Source organism: Dioscorea cayenensis, chromosome 10 (genome assembly GCF_009730915.1).
Source record: "Dioscorea cayenensis subsp. rotundata cultivar TDr96_F1 chromosome 10, TDr96_F1_v2_PseudoChromosome.rev07_lg8_w22 25.fasta, whole genome shotgun sequence".
Classification (NCBI taxonomy): Eukaryota; Viridiplantae; Streptophyta; class Magnoliopsida; order Dioscoreales; family Dioscoreaceae; genus Dioscorea; species Dioscorea cayenensis.
Window position 1 is genome coordinate 18,831,478 of NC_052480.1, and position 12,654 is coordinate 18,844,131.

Here is a 12,654-nt window from a genome sequence, read left to right on the forward strand (position 1 = left end):
TTCACCTCATTAGCATTCAAGACATTGAAAACATGCAATTGGATTCAAATAATATGGATTGCAATTAAGGAACAATTAAAGGATACAGATACACAAACAATGTCAAAAATAAAATCAAACCCTACAATTTATCCACACCTAAGCATCTACAAAATTATCTCGATCTCTATTAAAAAGAGAGTAGTCATCCAAATAACAAGACACAATAAGAAACCAAGAAGATATGAAAACCCCTTCTCAATTGGACCGAGAGGTGATTACCGCGAACGCCCAAGGACCTTCCACAAACTCCGCCAAGACAACCCTTGACAGCCCAATCTCTAATCCAATCTAGGTGGGTTGATTCTCCTCTTGATTCACCTCCTAAGTGCTGGAGATATATCCTTTTTCTTTTTCCCAAGACATACCATTCAATAGAACAAAAAGATATCCTTGAAATGCTCATAAAAAAATATTTATACCTAGCCACTTACGGGTCGCCATAAGAGTAAGAATGTCGCAGAAGAGTCGATAAGTGTTAGGCGATATGAATGCAAAGCATCTCATTCCTTATGTTGAGCATTACTTTTCTCGTGTTTTTTTACACTAATATGTGTTTTTAAGTTACTTTTTATGGAGTAGGGTTGTGAGGTCGAGTATAAAGGAAATAGGCCAATGTGGATCATAATGCACCTATTTGGGAGGAGATCTTGCTAAGGTTCAAACGCGAAGACATAGGTCGGTGTGAGATGCTAGAGTCTCGTGCCAACCTCCTCATATTCGAAAGGTGAGCACATTCATTTGAGGGGCACAAAAGCAGCTACACCGAGCATTCCGACTTATGCTTATAAGAACAAGAGCACCACCAACATGTACATCATTGAAGAAGCAAGTGATTCACGACGTGAACATGTGCCCGCTTATGCTACCTCGATGAAAGTATGGAATTGGAAGTTATTCGAGGTCAAGGTCAGAAAGTGAGCATTGTAGCAAGCACTGCAGAAGCATCGCTCACAGCCGCCGAGAAAATCGTAGAAACAAAGAATCCACACTAGGGCGTGTGGGAAATATCCACGGCCGGTGGAAATTCCACAAGGGCGTATGACATCATACACGCCTGCGTAGTCTCCCCGATTCCACTCTATTTAAAGCCGATTTCAGCCCCGATTTTTATTATTCTTTTCTCCATCTTTTTCCCCAACCGGTGAGAGTGTTTCGCTAGGGTTTCGAGGGTATTGGTCATGGTTTTGGAGAGGTTCTACAAACTCTAACATCGTGATTCCATTAGGAAGAAGGTTGGTAGGGGAGCTCGATCGAGGCGTATCCCATACCGGACTGAAGGAATCTTTGGACTGACAAGAGGACTTTCCACAAGACCATCGGGCACAACCATCGAGGGGTTTCTTTTTATGGATTCATTTCTTTTACATTCAATTTCTTTTGATTGTACTTAGCTCCATGGAGAGCTAAACCCCTAGTGGGTACTTGGGTGATTGTGAACCCTAGGATGTACTGCTTTATTGAACTTCTTTATTATGCTTTCAAGAAATTGATGTTTATTGTGATTTCCAACCTTGAATGCTTGATTGTATGAACATTTCCCTAGAGTGACACTAGGGTTGAGAGTTCTTGTTGGTAACCCTGTGAGTGAGTGACACACCACGAGCGTAGACAAAAGCTAGTTTGGAGAGGGCTGAGAGGGTGAGTCGAGAGGTCAGGAGCTGCCCCTTTCCCCTCCGACGCTGAAAAGATCTCTACCTGCTCCTTGAGTTCTTTGTGGCCATAATAGAGTGAATGGTCTAGGGATGAACCTCCGTCCGGGGCCTAGTTGTGCGTGCAATGGAGTGAAGCGCTGAGGGGATCTTAGTATCTAGGGCTTAATTGTGGCTAGGACCTTCCACTGACCAAAGGGTTAGGTCTACAATTAGGGAAGAGATTTATCACTTGGAATCCCTAGAGTCCCATTGCAACTTTATTCGAGTGCTAGGTTGAGAGGTTATTTAACTCTCCTCCTCGGACATGAGTAGAGTTAGAGCATAGTTGACCTTAGATTTGGGACTATGTATGTAAGGATTTTTCACGACTACTATTGCATTGATTAGGGAAGCATAATAGAGAGTTCTTGCACTTGAAAAGCGATTTTCCCTAGGTGAGGCATCATTCGAGTACCACATCTTTATCGAAAGTGCCTTACCCTCTTCTTTTATTCTGCTCTCTCACTTGTTTCTTTTTATTATTGAGAATTGAATCAATTTCACACCAATCACTATTGATATTTCACATAGCTAAGAACCAAATTAAGTATTTTCATTCCCTACTCCCCCGTGGATTTCGACCCCACTCACCCGAGATTATTACTTGACAAACCCTGCACTTGAGGGATATAAGCAAGGGGTACTTGTCAAGTTTTTGCGCTGCCGAGCTAGGCGCTTTAGAGATACTTTTGCACTTTGTTTTTCTTAGCTATTTCACTACACATTTTATTTCATATCTTCTTATTCCATCATCGCTCTAATCTTTTTCGTATTTCTTTTTGTCGAGAAAATGATTAACATGTTTGAACTATTTGACACTATCATGAGAATGGTTGAACACGTAGAGCGTAAAAGTTTGAACAAAGAGTATGGAATGATACATCGTGTTATTCCTATCATGGATAATGTACAACTCAACAACCCTTGGAAGAGTCGGTTGAAGAGTACATCGCTAGGATTCAAGGGCAAAGGGTCGGGAGTTAGATAGTGTGATAAAGCGCTTTCAGAATCCACACGTGCTGTCAATGAATGACCAATTTGATGACAGATAGAAAGAATCTCGCTAGGTTTGAGTCTTCTTATCAAGATCGAGGCAAGAACTCTTTCCTTGGTGTTACTATCTCAAATTTGAATTCTCAGTGAATGGAGAAGTTGATATCCGCTGCCGATCGTAGAAGAAATAGATGTCCAGCGGATAAGGAAGAAAGTAAAGTGAACATGAGGTGAATGATTTTGAGGAGATTGATAAATTGAAGGAGGGTAGCTCATGATACATCAATTGTCGAACCACGAACTCTGAGCTTAAAACTCTTCCAAAGACATTTGGAATATGCATTTTTCTAAAGGAAGACTCTAAACTCCCCCGTAATCGTAGCCGAACTTATCTGCATAGCAAAAGAATAAGCTTAGTTAGCATGTTGAAAAAGCACAAATCGGCTATCGCGATCGAAGATTTCCGACATTAAGGGTATAAACCCATCATTCTCGCACCATAAGATCCCACCGAGGATGATTATAAATCCAGTAATCCAACCTCGTGGAAGATTGAACCCTCGAATAGAAGGAGGTTGTTAAGGCTGGAGGTAATAAAACTTTTGGATGCGGGATCATCTCACCCATATCCGAAGCAAAGAAGTGAGTCCGACCCAAGTTGTCCCCAAGAAAGGAGGTAAATAATAAGTAGTGAGGGAATGAGAAGAATGAGTTAATCCCTCACTAGGACATGTTGACTAGTTGGCTAGTCTGCGATTGATTATAGAAGACTAAATGATGTCACTCAGGAAAGATCACTTCCCTTTACCCTTCATCGACCAAATGTTGAGAGACTAGCGGTGACATCATTTCTATTGCTTTCTCGATGGCATGTCCGATACTTTCAAATTCGATAGCCCCAAGATCAGAGAAAACCAGTTTACTTGCCCTTTATGGTACCTTTGTTTATAGAAGAATGCCCTTTTTGGTTAGACACATCTTCAACACGGGTGCATGACGGCCATTTTTCGACCATTTTCAAGATATGAAGTTTTCATGGATGACTTTTTCACGCTCGGGACTCTTTTGATGCTTGCTTAAACAATTTGGAAAGAGTATTAGTGAGATGTGAAGAGATAATCTCATTCTTAACCGAGAGAAGTATTACTTTTATGGTGCAAGAAGGCATCGCTCGACATAAGATTTCTCAGTATGGAGCAAGGGATAAGGCGAAGATCGAGATAATTGACACATTCCACCACCCACGAATGTAAAAAGGCTCTAGCTGGGTCATGCAACCTGTATAGGTTTATTAAGGACTTTTCGAAAACTCTCTCAACCATCGACCAAACTTCCTGGAAAAGGATACCCTTTCTTTACTCGGAATGACTGCTTTGAATGCATTCAATGTATTGAAAGAGAAGAAGCGCAAGCACCAATCCTAACAACGCCGGGAGGGGATGAGCCATCGAAGTCAGTGTGATGCGAGTGATTATGCAAAGGAGCCATTTTAGGCGTAGAAGAAATAAGCAACTTCAACTCCCATTTATTATGCTAGCAAGACCCACGCTGTGCGCATTAGAGAGATTACACCACCATCGACCAGGAATTATTAGCGTGAGTGCATGCTTGCGATAAATTCACACCATATCATCCTATCTCCACGTCACCGCGTCTTCGCAGTACTCATTCTCGCGACCCGCTATCTCATGAACAAGTGCACAAGCGGCTAGATCACCCGCAGAGCATTGTTATCATAAGAATTCGATATGGAAATCAAAGACAAAAGTGGGACAGAGAAACGTGGTCGCCGATCATTTCATCGAGATTAGAAGGTAGTGAGCAAGAACTGCAAGGCGAAGTTAATGATTTCTTCCCCAAGAACACTTGTATGTAATACGTGAATCGACGAAGATACGCTCAAGGTGGATTTTGCAAATTATCGCTGTGAAAGCGTATTGAAGCAGGGCTTAAGTTTTCAACATAAGAAGAAATTTTTCACGCACCCAAAGAATTTCTCCTCCGAGAAGATCCTGTGACTGCTCCATATATTTGGCGCATCGTGGTGTTAAGGTGTGTTTCTAGAGCGTGGAACATCATTGCATACTGTCACTCAGCCCAGTGTGTGTACTATGCGTCAAGCTTTCTAAACTCTGCGGCGGGTGCAGCTCGCTGGGTTCTACCGCTGACTGTACTCCAAGATGTTCAATCAATTGCTACATGGCGTGATAGTTGTCAAAGGGCCGGAAACTTTATCAATGGCGATGAGATGCCTCAAAAATCCTATGCGTAATTTTGGCATGCTGGATGTATGGGGAATTGATCTCATGACCATTCCCAGTCCAATGGTAATCAATACATTTTGCTAGCGCTGATTGGCATGCTTTCCAAGTGGGTGGAAGCCTGTGCTCTTCCAACCATGATTCAAGAACCTGCGTGGTAAAATTTCAGATAGTTATTCTACTTTCGATCTTCGGAACTCGCAGAATTATCATTAGGCCGATCGGGGAACACACTTTTGTAACACGCACCAGGAGAGAAAGTGCTAAAGCTGCTATGGAGTTCATCATCGCAAGGACACCATCACCATCCACAAACGAGTGGGCAAGTGGAGGCTACAGTATGACAGAGCTCAAGAGTAGCCTAAACAAAGGGATCGGTGTAAACCAGATTGGTCCGAAAGGTCGACGACACGCTTTGGGCTCATAGAACAAAGAAGCAAAACACTCAATAGGGACCACTCCTTATAATTTGGTGTATGGAAAATCTTGCCATTTACCGCGGAGTGCTAGAAGACGCCAAAGTATCGCAATTAAATTGATGAATCCCTACTTGTGCAAACTGAAGAGCAACGGTAATACGCATCCTCAGTGCGCGCTTAGATGAATGGAGGATGAAGGCATATGAGAATGCAAGGATATACTGCGAGAAAAGAATTCGGAAGTGGTGCTGACAAGCAGCTATTAAAATCCCAAAGTTCAAAGTCGCGATCCGTGCTACTATCTGATCTCCCATCTACGCTTATTCCCGGAAACTTAAATCAAGATGGTCTCGCCTCCAGACACCAGAATCGCCTCGCTCTGTGGAGCCATTGAGATTAATCATTCAAGAGAAAGGCACATGGGTTAAGGTGAAATGGACACATAATGAAACCATGTACCACATGGCGCGGAGAGATGTAGTGATAGAGAGAGAAGTATTTTTCCTCCATGAACCCCTTCGTGTGGAGGTAAGAAAGATACGCTCAAGCTTTAGAAGACGCTAAACAAGCGCTCATGGGAGCAACCCAAGCGTTTACCGTTTGCACTCTTCCACTTAGTTTGTTTGCATGAATAAATTGCAAGCTGCTTGGTGTTTCAATTGGAGCCAGTGTGCTGGTGATTCTATCGTGGGTTTTCAAAACAATTCATTGTATGTTTTGTTGCCGAGAATCGCTAAGTTTTGTGGTCGCTGGAGTTCCATTTCCTTCTTTGTGTTTTTATCCGCATATCTAGCACAATAGGGCAAGCTCCAGTGTGTAAACATGTTCAAACTAGTTCTCGCAGAGCCCCGGCAGTTTTCTCTACGTCATCCGAGTGATCACACGGCGCGTGTGGAAATTCCACACGCCTGCAGGTAATCGCGTGAACTCTTTCGCAGAGGGCACAGGGCTGCGCGGGCCCACCCCGTGACGCACCACGCGCTTTCGACGCGACGCCTGCGTACTACACGCACATGCCTTCTACGCCAGACAAGTGATTTTCCCGAGAATACACAAGGCATGGACTCGCGTGGGTGACCAGCGAACCGCACACCCGGCGTGCGTCACTCTCACCGCCCGCGTAATCTCGGCAGGTCGCTTTCTCCATCTCCGAGAAACACAGACGCGCGGGCTGCGTGAGTTCGGCATGATATCGTCCACTGCCCGGAAATTCCGCACGCGGCGGTACAATTTTCTCGGATATCTAGCTACGCCATTGTGGCGTCCGCCCCCGCGACTCGAGACGTTTCAAGTCAGCCAAGCACGGCGCACACTCACGCACGCCTCTGTGGTGTCTCCTCGTGATTTAGCGACCAACATCCGCCGCATTACAAGAGTCAAGCACCTCTCTCCTCACAAAATAACCCTTAAAACCAACTCGGGTCAGAGCATTTTCCTCGACATTCTCGTCTCTTTGCTACCGCTCGCCTTCGCGGCCGATTGATAGAGCACTGTGTGGATTGTAGGAGTGTTTACGCAAGTGCCTCATCGGGTAAGCCTTGATTTCCTCTCTCTTCTTCGATTTCGTTGGATTCTAACCCATTATCCTCGCGATTGAAATGGTTAATACGCATCATTTTCTTGCTAAACCGATTATAACTTGTTTCTAAGATGATATGGAAGTGAAACGAGAGGTGGCAAGGAGATTGGCTACAAGGCGGTTTCGTGCCCTGCGGAAGCACCATCGCATGCGGAATTTCCGCACGACCGGTGGTAAGTGTTCTCATCTTTTCAGTACTAAATAGAACTCGATGGATTTTCCCTTTCTACACATGCGTGCACATGGCTACCAAATAAAAATCAGTTACCAAGCGCCCCCGAAAAGCATGCCCCCAACCGAAAGTTAGTGGGATCCACACTACCGCACAACAAGCCTGGATTTGAGCGTAAGTTAGTGAAGGTTAAGTTTCGTCAAACGTGATCCCGATATACGAGTTACTCAGAAGGTGCCAACTAGCAGATGATATGGCTCGACGAGGTCGAGAAATTATTATTGGTCGGTACTGGCACAAGTTACCGAACATTCACCCGTGGACGCTATCCGCACGCACACTTACTTTGGAGGCTGCTTGGCCTACTTGAGTCTCGACCGCCTAGTGCTCACTTTGAGAGCCGACGATTCGCCTTTTAGAGCTGTTTGGGCATCATCATAGTATGAGTGTCACACAGCTTTTCCACTAGACTTGGTCTATATGATGACGATATAATCGAAACCGAGGAGTATGAGAACCTCTCCAATTGATACATGGAACCAGAGTGTCTCAAGGCTCTCACATTTATCCTCGATCGAGTTGATGATATCTTCTACGCCCATCATAAGCAGAGCCGCAGAATGGGCGCGAGCGAGAGTACGGGAGCACGTCAACAAGCAAGAGCTTCCTCTGCATGTGTACTCCATGGAACAAACCGTCCATCCTGACACATTTTAGCAGAGAGTATTTGGAAGAAGGATCAAGTGACAATAACTCGACTGGGTGCATTTTCGTGTCCATATACACTGACTCATTGTGGGAATGGGTCTAGCGACATCGAACCGAGAAAGCGATAATACCAAAGCAACACTAGGGCTAAAGAACATGAGGCTCATGAGGTTGACCCAAAATATTCAAATGGTGTCATGTGCTCACACATACCACATCTCGAAGATGAAGTCACTGGGCATCTTAATCCACTGCATCCTCCCGCGCAAAGCAACCAACACCCCATGGAGACCGGTAGACACCCTCCCCGCGAACCACGCAAGGCATGCACCAGTCTCGAGCCCATAATCATTTTCGCAAAGGCTCGAGCGTCGCTGCAGGAAGTGGTACTCGACAGCAGGTGGCTCAAGCTCCAGAGAGAGATTGCTAAGATTAGCGGGCTACTGTGCCACTCCAAGACACAGTAGTTCACATGGCGCTGCTTCGACATATTACAGCCAGATCCTAGCGCTTAGACGCCGCCACCTCATCATTCGTCTCTACATAACCGAGGACTCACCCGGCAGTCACTGGCCAAAGACTCCAAAGACTCCCTCCGACCCAAAGACCAGAGACCGAGCATATGCTTCCACTGCACAGCAGCATGTAAGCCCGAGAGCGCTCTCGGCTAGCACTTTGACCTTTCTTTACTTTCAGTGCATTTTACTTTATCTCTTTATTTTCTTGTAGACTCTGTCTCACCTCAGTAAAGGATTTTCCTTATGAGTCATATATATGTTATTTTGCATCATCGAGTTAGAATGCATTGCTTCATCTTTTTGTTTTCTTTGAGCTTCAACTACTCCCCTGCACAGTGATGGTCTCTGCATCTTCGAGGCTGAGAGATCGAGACTGTAGCTGGGCACGGCCAAGGTGCTTTAGCGCTGGCCGGCGAAGCCAGCAACCCGCTGGAACACTACTCTCCCAATGAATTAGCTTCCACCACAAACGCAACACTCAGAAGTCAAGGGAGTACTGTCTTTACTCGCTTTCTCCCACATCTGCACTTTTTGAACGATATATTTTGAGTGAAGCTTGCATGTGTACACATTGAGGACAACGAAACAACTTAAGTGTGTGTGAGTTTCATACGCGCACATCTTTTCTATTGTTCTTGATCGATATATGCTCACATAGCCACGGCGGTTCACCTTAGTTGCAACAAGTGTCATGTATTCCTTAAGTCTAGGAGGAATTGCTAACATTGAATGCTTTTTCATGCCTCTAGTTCTTGCTTGAATTTTTAGGAATTTTCTGCCCGATCGACACTTTGTTTAGTGCACTACCTCACTCTTTGAAACTCTATTGGAAACTCATGTTTGATGTTGAAAGGACTAGTTAGGGTTTACTTCTTTTGAAATGGATGAAAAGAAGGAACGAAAATAGTTTTTGTTTATTTGTATTTGTCGTGGAGAGAGCTACCACCGCACAGTATGGAAGCCACTTCCTGCACAAGTCGGATACCAGTTATGCCCTAATGAGAGAAAGAGCTATCTCATAGGATGAGTGAGCTACCAATTCGCAGAGAGCTACCACCAAAGTGTGAAAAGCCACCCTTAGCGGCCGCCGAGGCGCTACCCAGAGGATGTGAAGCTACCAGGCATCTTTTAAAAATATCACTTGTGTAAATAAATAAGTCCCTTTCGCACTCAGGAACTTTGAGGAGTATAACTTGTGTTTTGGAGGAGTTCAAACACTTACATGAAATTTGGGTATGTTATCCTTTTTCGATTCAAAGTTTCGTAGCTTAGAGCATTGATTTTTCATATTTAGTGTTGAAATTTTCCTCTTACTTGTAGAATGCTACACTTTGTATACTTTAGAACCTAAGGCCAAGCACTTTCAAAATTTTCTTCATCGATGCACACAGAATCGTTTAATGTTTGCTTTCGAGGAAAAAGCAAGAGCTTAAGTGTGTGTGAGTTTCTATAAGTGCTTGTGCGATATATGAATGTGAAGCGCTCATTCCTTAGCACGTGTCGAAAGCATCACTACTCTTCTCAAAGCCTTTTTACACTCAATATGTGTGTTTTTATATTACTTATGCATGTGTAGGGGTTGGGGAGGCTCGAGTATGAAGGAAATAGGCACAATGTGGATCATAATGCACCTATTTTGAGAGGGAGAGATCTCTACAAGGTTCAAATCTGGAAGACATAGGTCGACAGATGCATAGAGCTGCGAGCCAACCTCCTTGTATTCGAGTGAGCAGCGATTCATTTTGAGGCACAAAAGGCGTCACACCGACCACATTCCGGCTTTATGCATATAAGAACAAGAGATCCACCAACATGTACATCATTGAAGAAGCAAGTGATTCACGAGACGTAAACGCGGTGTGTCCGCTTTGTACCTCTCAATAAAAGTATGGAATTCGAGAGGTCCCAGTAGTACTATAGCAAGTCATCAGAATCGAGCACAGAAGAAGACCGCTCACACCTACCGAAATCGTGAGAAACAGAATCCACATGGGTGTGTGGAAATTATACGCCCAAGCCCTATTTATTTCTAGCCCTGATTTCAGCTGTCTCCATCGTTACTCCCAACTTATAGTAGAGGGTTTCGCTAGGGTTTCGAGGGGTATTGGCTAAGGTTTTGGAGAGGTTCTACGGCTTCGATATCGTGATTCCATTAGGAAGAAGGTTGGTAGGGAGCTCGATTGAGGCATATCCTATACCGGATGAAGGAATCCTTGGACGACTAGTAGAGTACTTTACACAAAAAAATCGAGGGGTTTCTTTTACTGGATTCATTGCTTTTTACATTCAATTTTTTGATTGTACTTAGCTCCATGGAGAGCTAAACCCCTAGTGGGTACTTGGGTAATTGTGAACCCTAGGATGTATTCTTTTCATTGAACTCTTTTATTATGCTTTTTAATAAATTGATGTTTATTGTGAGTTCCAACTTTGAATGCTTGATTAGTATGAACATTTCCCCTAGAGTGACACTAGGGTTGAGAGTTCTTGTTGGTAACCTTGTGAGTGAGTGACACACCACGAGCTGCTAGACAAAGCTAGGGTTGGAGAGGGTTAGAGAGGGTGAGTCGAGAGATACAGGAGCGTCCCTTTTCCCCTCCGACATGATAGATTCTACCTCCGCTCCTTAAGTTCTTTAGCGCCATAATAGAGTGAATGGTCTAAGGGATGAACCTCCGATGGGGCCTAGTTGCGCGTGCAATGGAGTGAAGCATTGAGGGGATCTTAGTATCTAGGGCTTAATTGTGGCTAGAGACCTTTCGCTCGACCAAAGGGTTAGGTCAATAATTAGGAAGCGATTTATCACTTGGAATCCCTAGAGCTCATTGCAACTTTATTCGAAAGAGTAGGTTGAGAGGTTATTTAATCTCTCCTCCGGGACATGAATAGAGTTAGGCATAGTTGACCTTAGATTTGGGACTATGTATGTAAGTGATTTCCACGACTCACCATTGCATTGATTAGGAAGCATAATAGAGAGTTCTTGCACTTGAAAATGATTTTTCCCTAGGTGAAGCATCATCCGAGTACCCCATCTTTATCGATTGCCTTACCCTTTTTCTTTTTATTCTTGCTCTCTCACTTGTTTCTTTTTATTATTGAGAATTGAATCAATTTCACACTAATCACTATTGATCTTCCACATAGCTAAGAACCAAATTAAGTATTTTAATTCCCTACTCCCTCGTTGATTCGACCGCTCACCCGGGATTATTACTTCGACAAACCCGTGCACTTGCGGAATATACGCAAGGGGACCTTGTCAAGTTTTTGGCACCGCTGTCGGGAGTTAGGCGCTTAGAGATACTTTGCACTTTGTTTTCTTAGCTATTTCACTCACACATTCTATTTCATATCTTCTTATTCTATCATCATTCTGATTTTTCTTTTACTTTTTGTGCAGCTCCGTGTTATGACCCGAGGGAATCCATCAATATTGATTGAAGGAGACCCTAAGCTTGAACATACACTTCAAGGAAAGGGAAAGAACTCAGACAAGAACGACCTAATCCAAATTTGATTTGGAAGTAGAAGGATCTCGACAACATGGCAGTAATAAATGAGCAACAACGGACACTATCTCGATTATGCCGCACTTTCAAGATTGGGGACATAATCGAGTATTGTGCGCCCCCCAATCACAGCGTCGAATTGCGAGCTAAAGTCAAGATTCATCAATATACTCGCAGCTAGCCCGCACAATTCTACGGTTTGGTGGATGAGGATCCAAACAAATACATAGGGAGCTTCCTCGAGGTGTGTGACATGGTGATGATAAATGGTGTGACTGATGATGCCATCAAATTGAGAGCCTTCCCATTTCCCTTAAAGGGGGAAAGCAAAGCAAAGGGCTACACTCATTACCTAGGGCATCAATCGCTACATGGGAGGAGATGGTAGAAGCTTTTTCTAGCCCGTTATTTCCTCCCTAAAAATCAAGAAAGCTTAGGAATGAGATCTCATCCTTTATGCAGCTTGAATTGGAGTCTCTATTTGCGACATGGGAAAGGTTCAAGGAACTCTCATGCCAAGTGTCCACAACACGGATTCCCTGAATGGATGATTGTTCAAACCTTCTACAATGGTTTTGAACCCAAGTACAAGGCAACTCTTGAATGTGTGCAGTGGAGGTACCTTAGGTAGCAAGACCCTCGATGAGGCTTGTTAATTGATTGAGGAAATGAGGTTAAATAGCTACCAAAGGGAACGCTAGAGAAAAGAAAAAGGTGGCCGGGTCTCAATGAAATTGATGCGTAACTTCATCGGGCGCC

General features: G+C 44.0%; 1 non-coding gene across 1 annotated transcript; it reads right to left on the minus strand.

Moving 5' to 3' along the window:
* Window positions 1-12,324: 12,324 nt before the first annotated feature.
* Window positions 12,325-12,432, minus strand: LOC120271311. Its single transcript, XR_005539927.1, has one exon. It is a non-coding gene; the product is annotated as a small nucleolar RNA R71 (small nucleolar RNA).
* Between the last annotated feature and the right edge of the window lie 222 nt (window positions 12,433-12,654).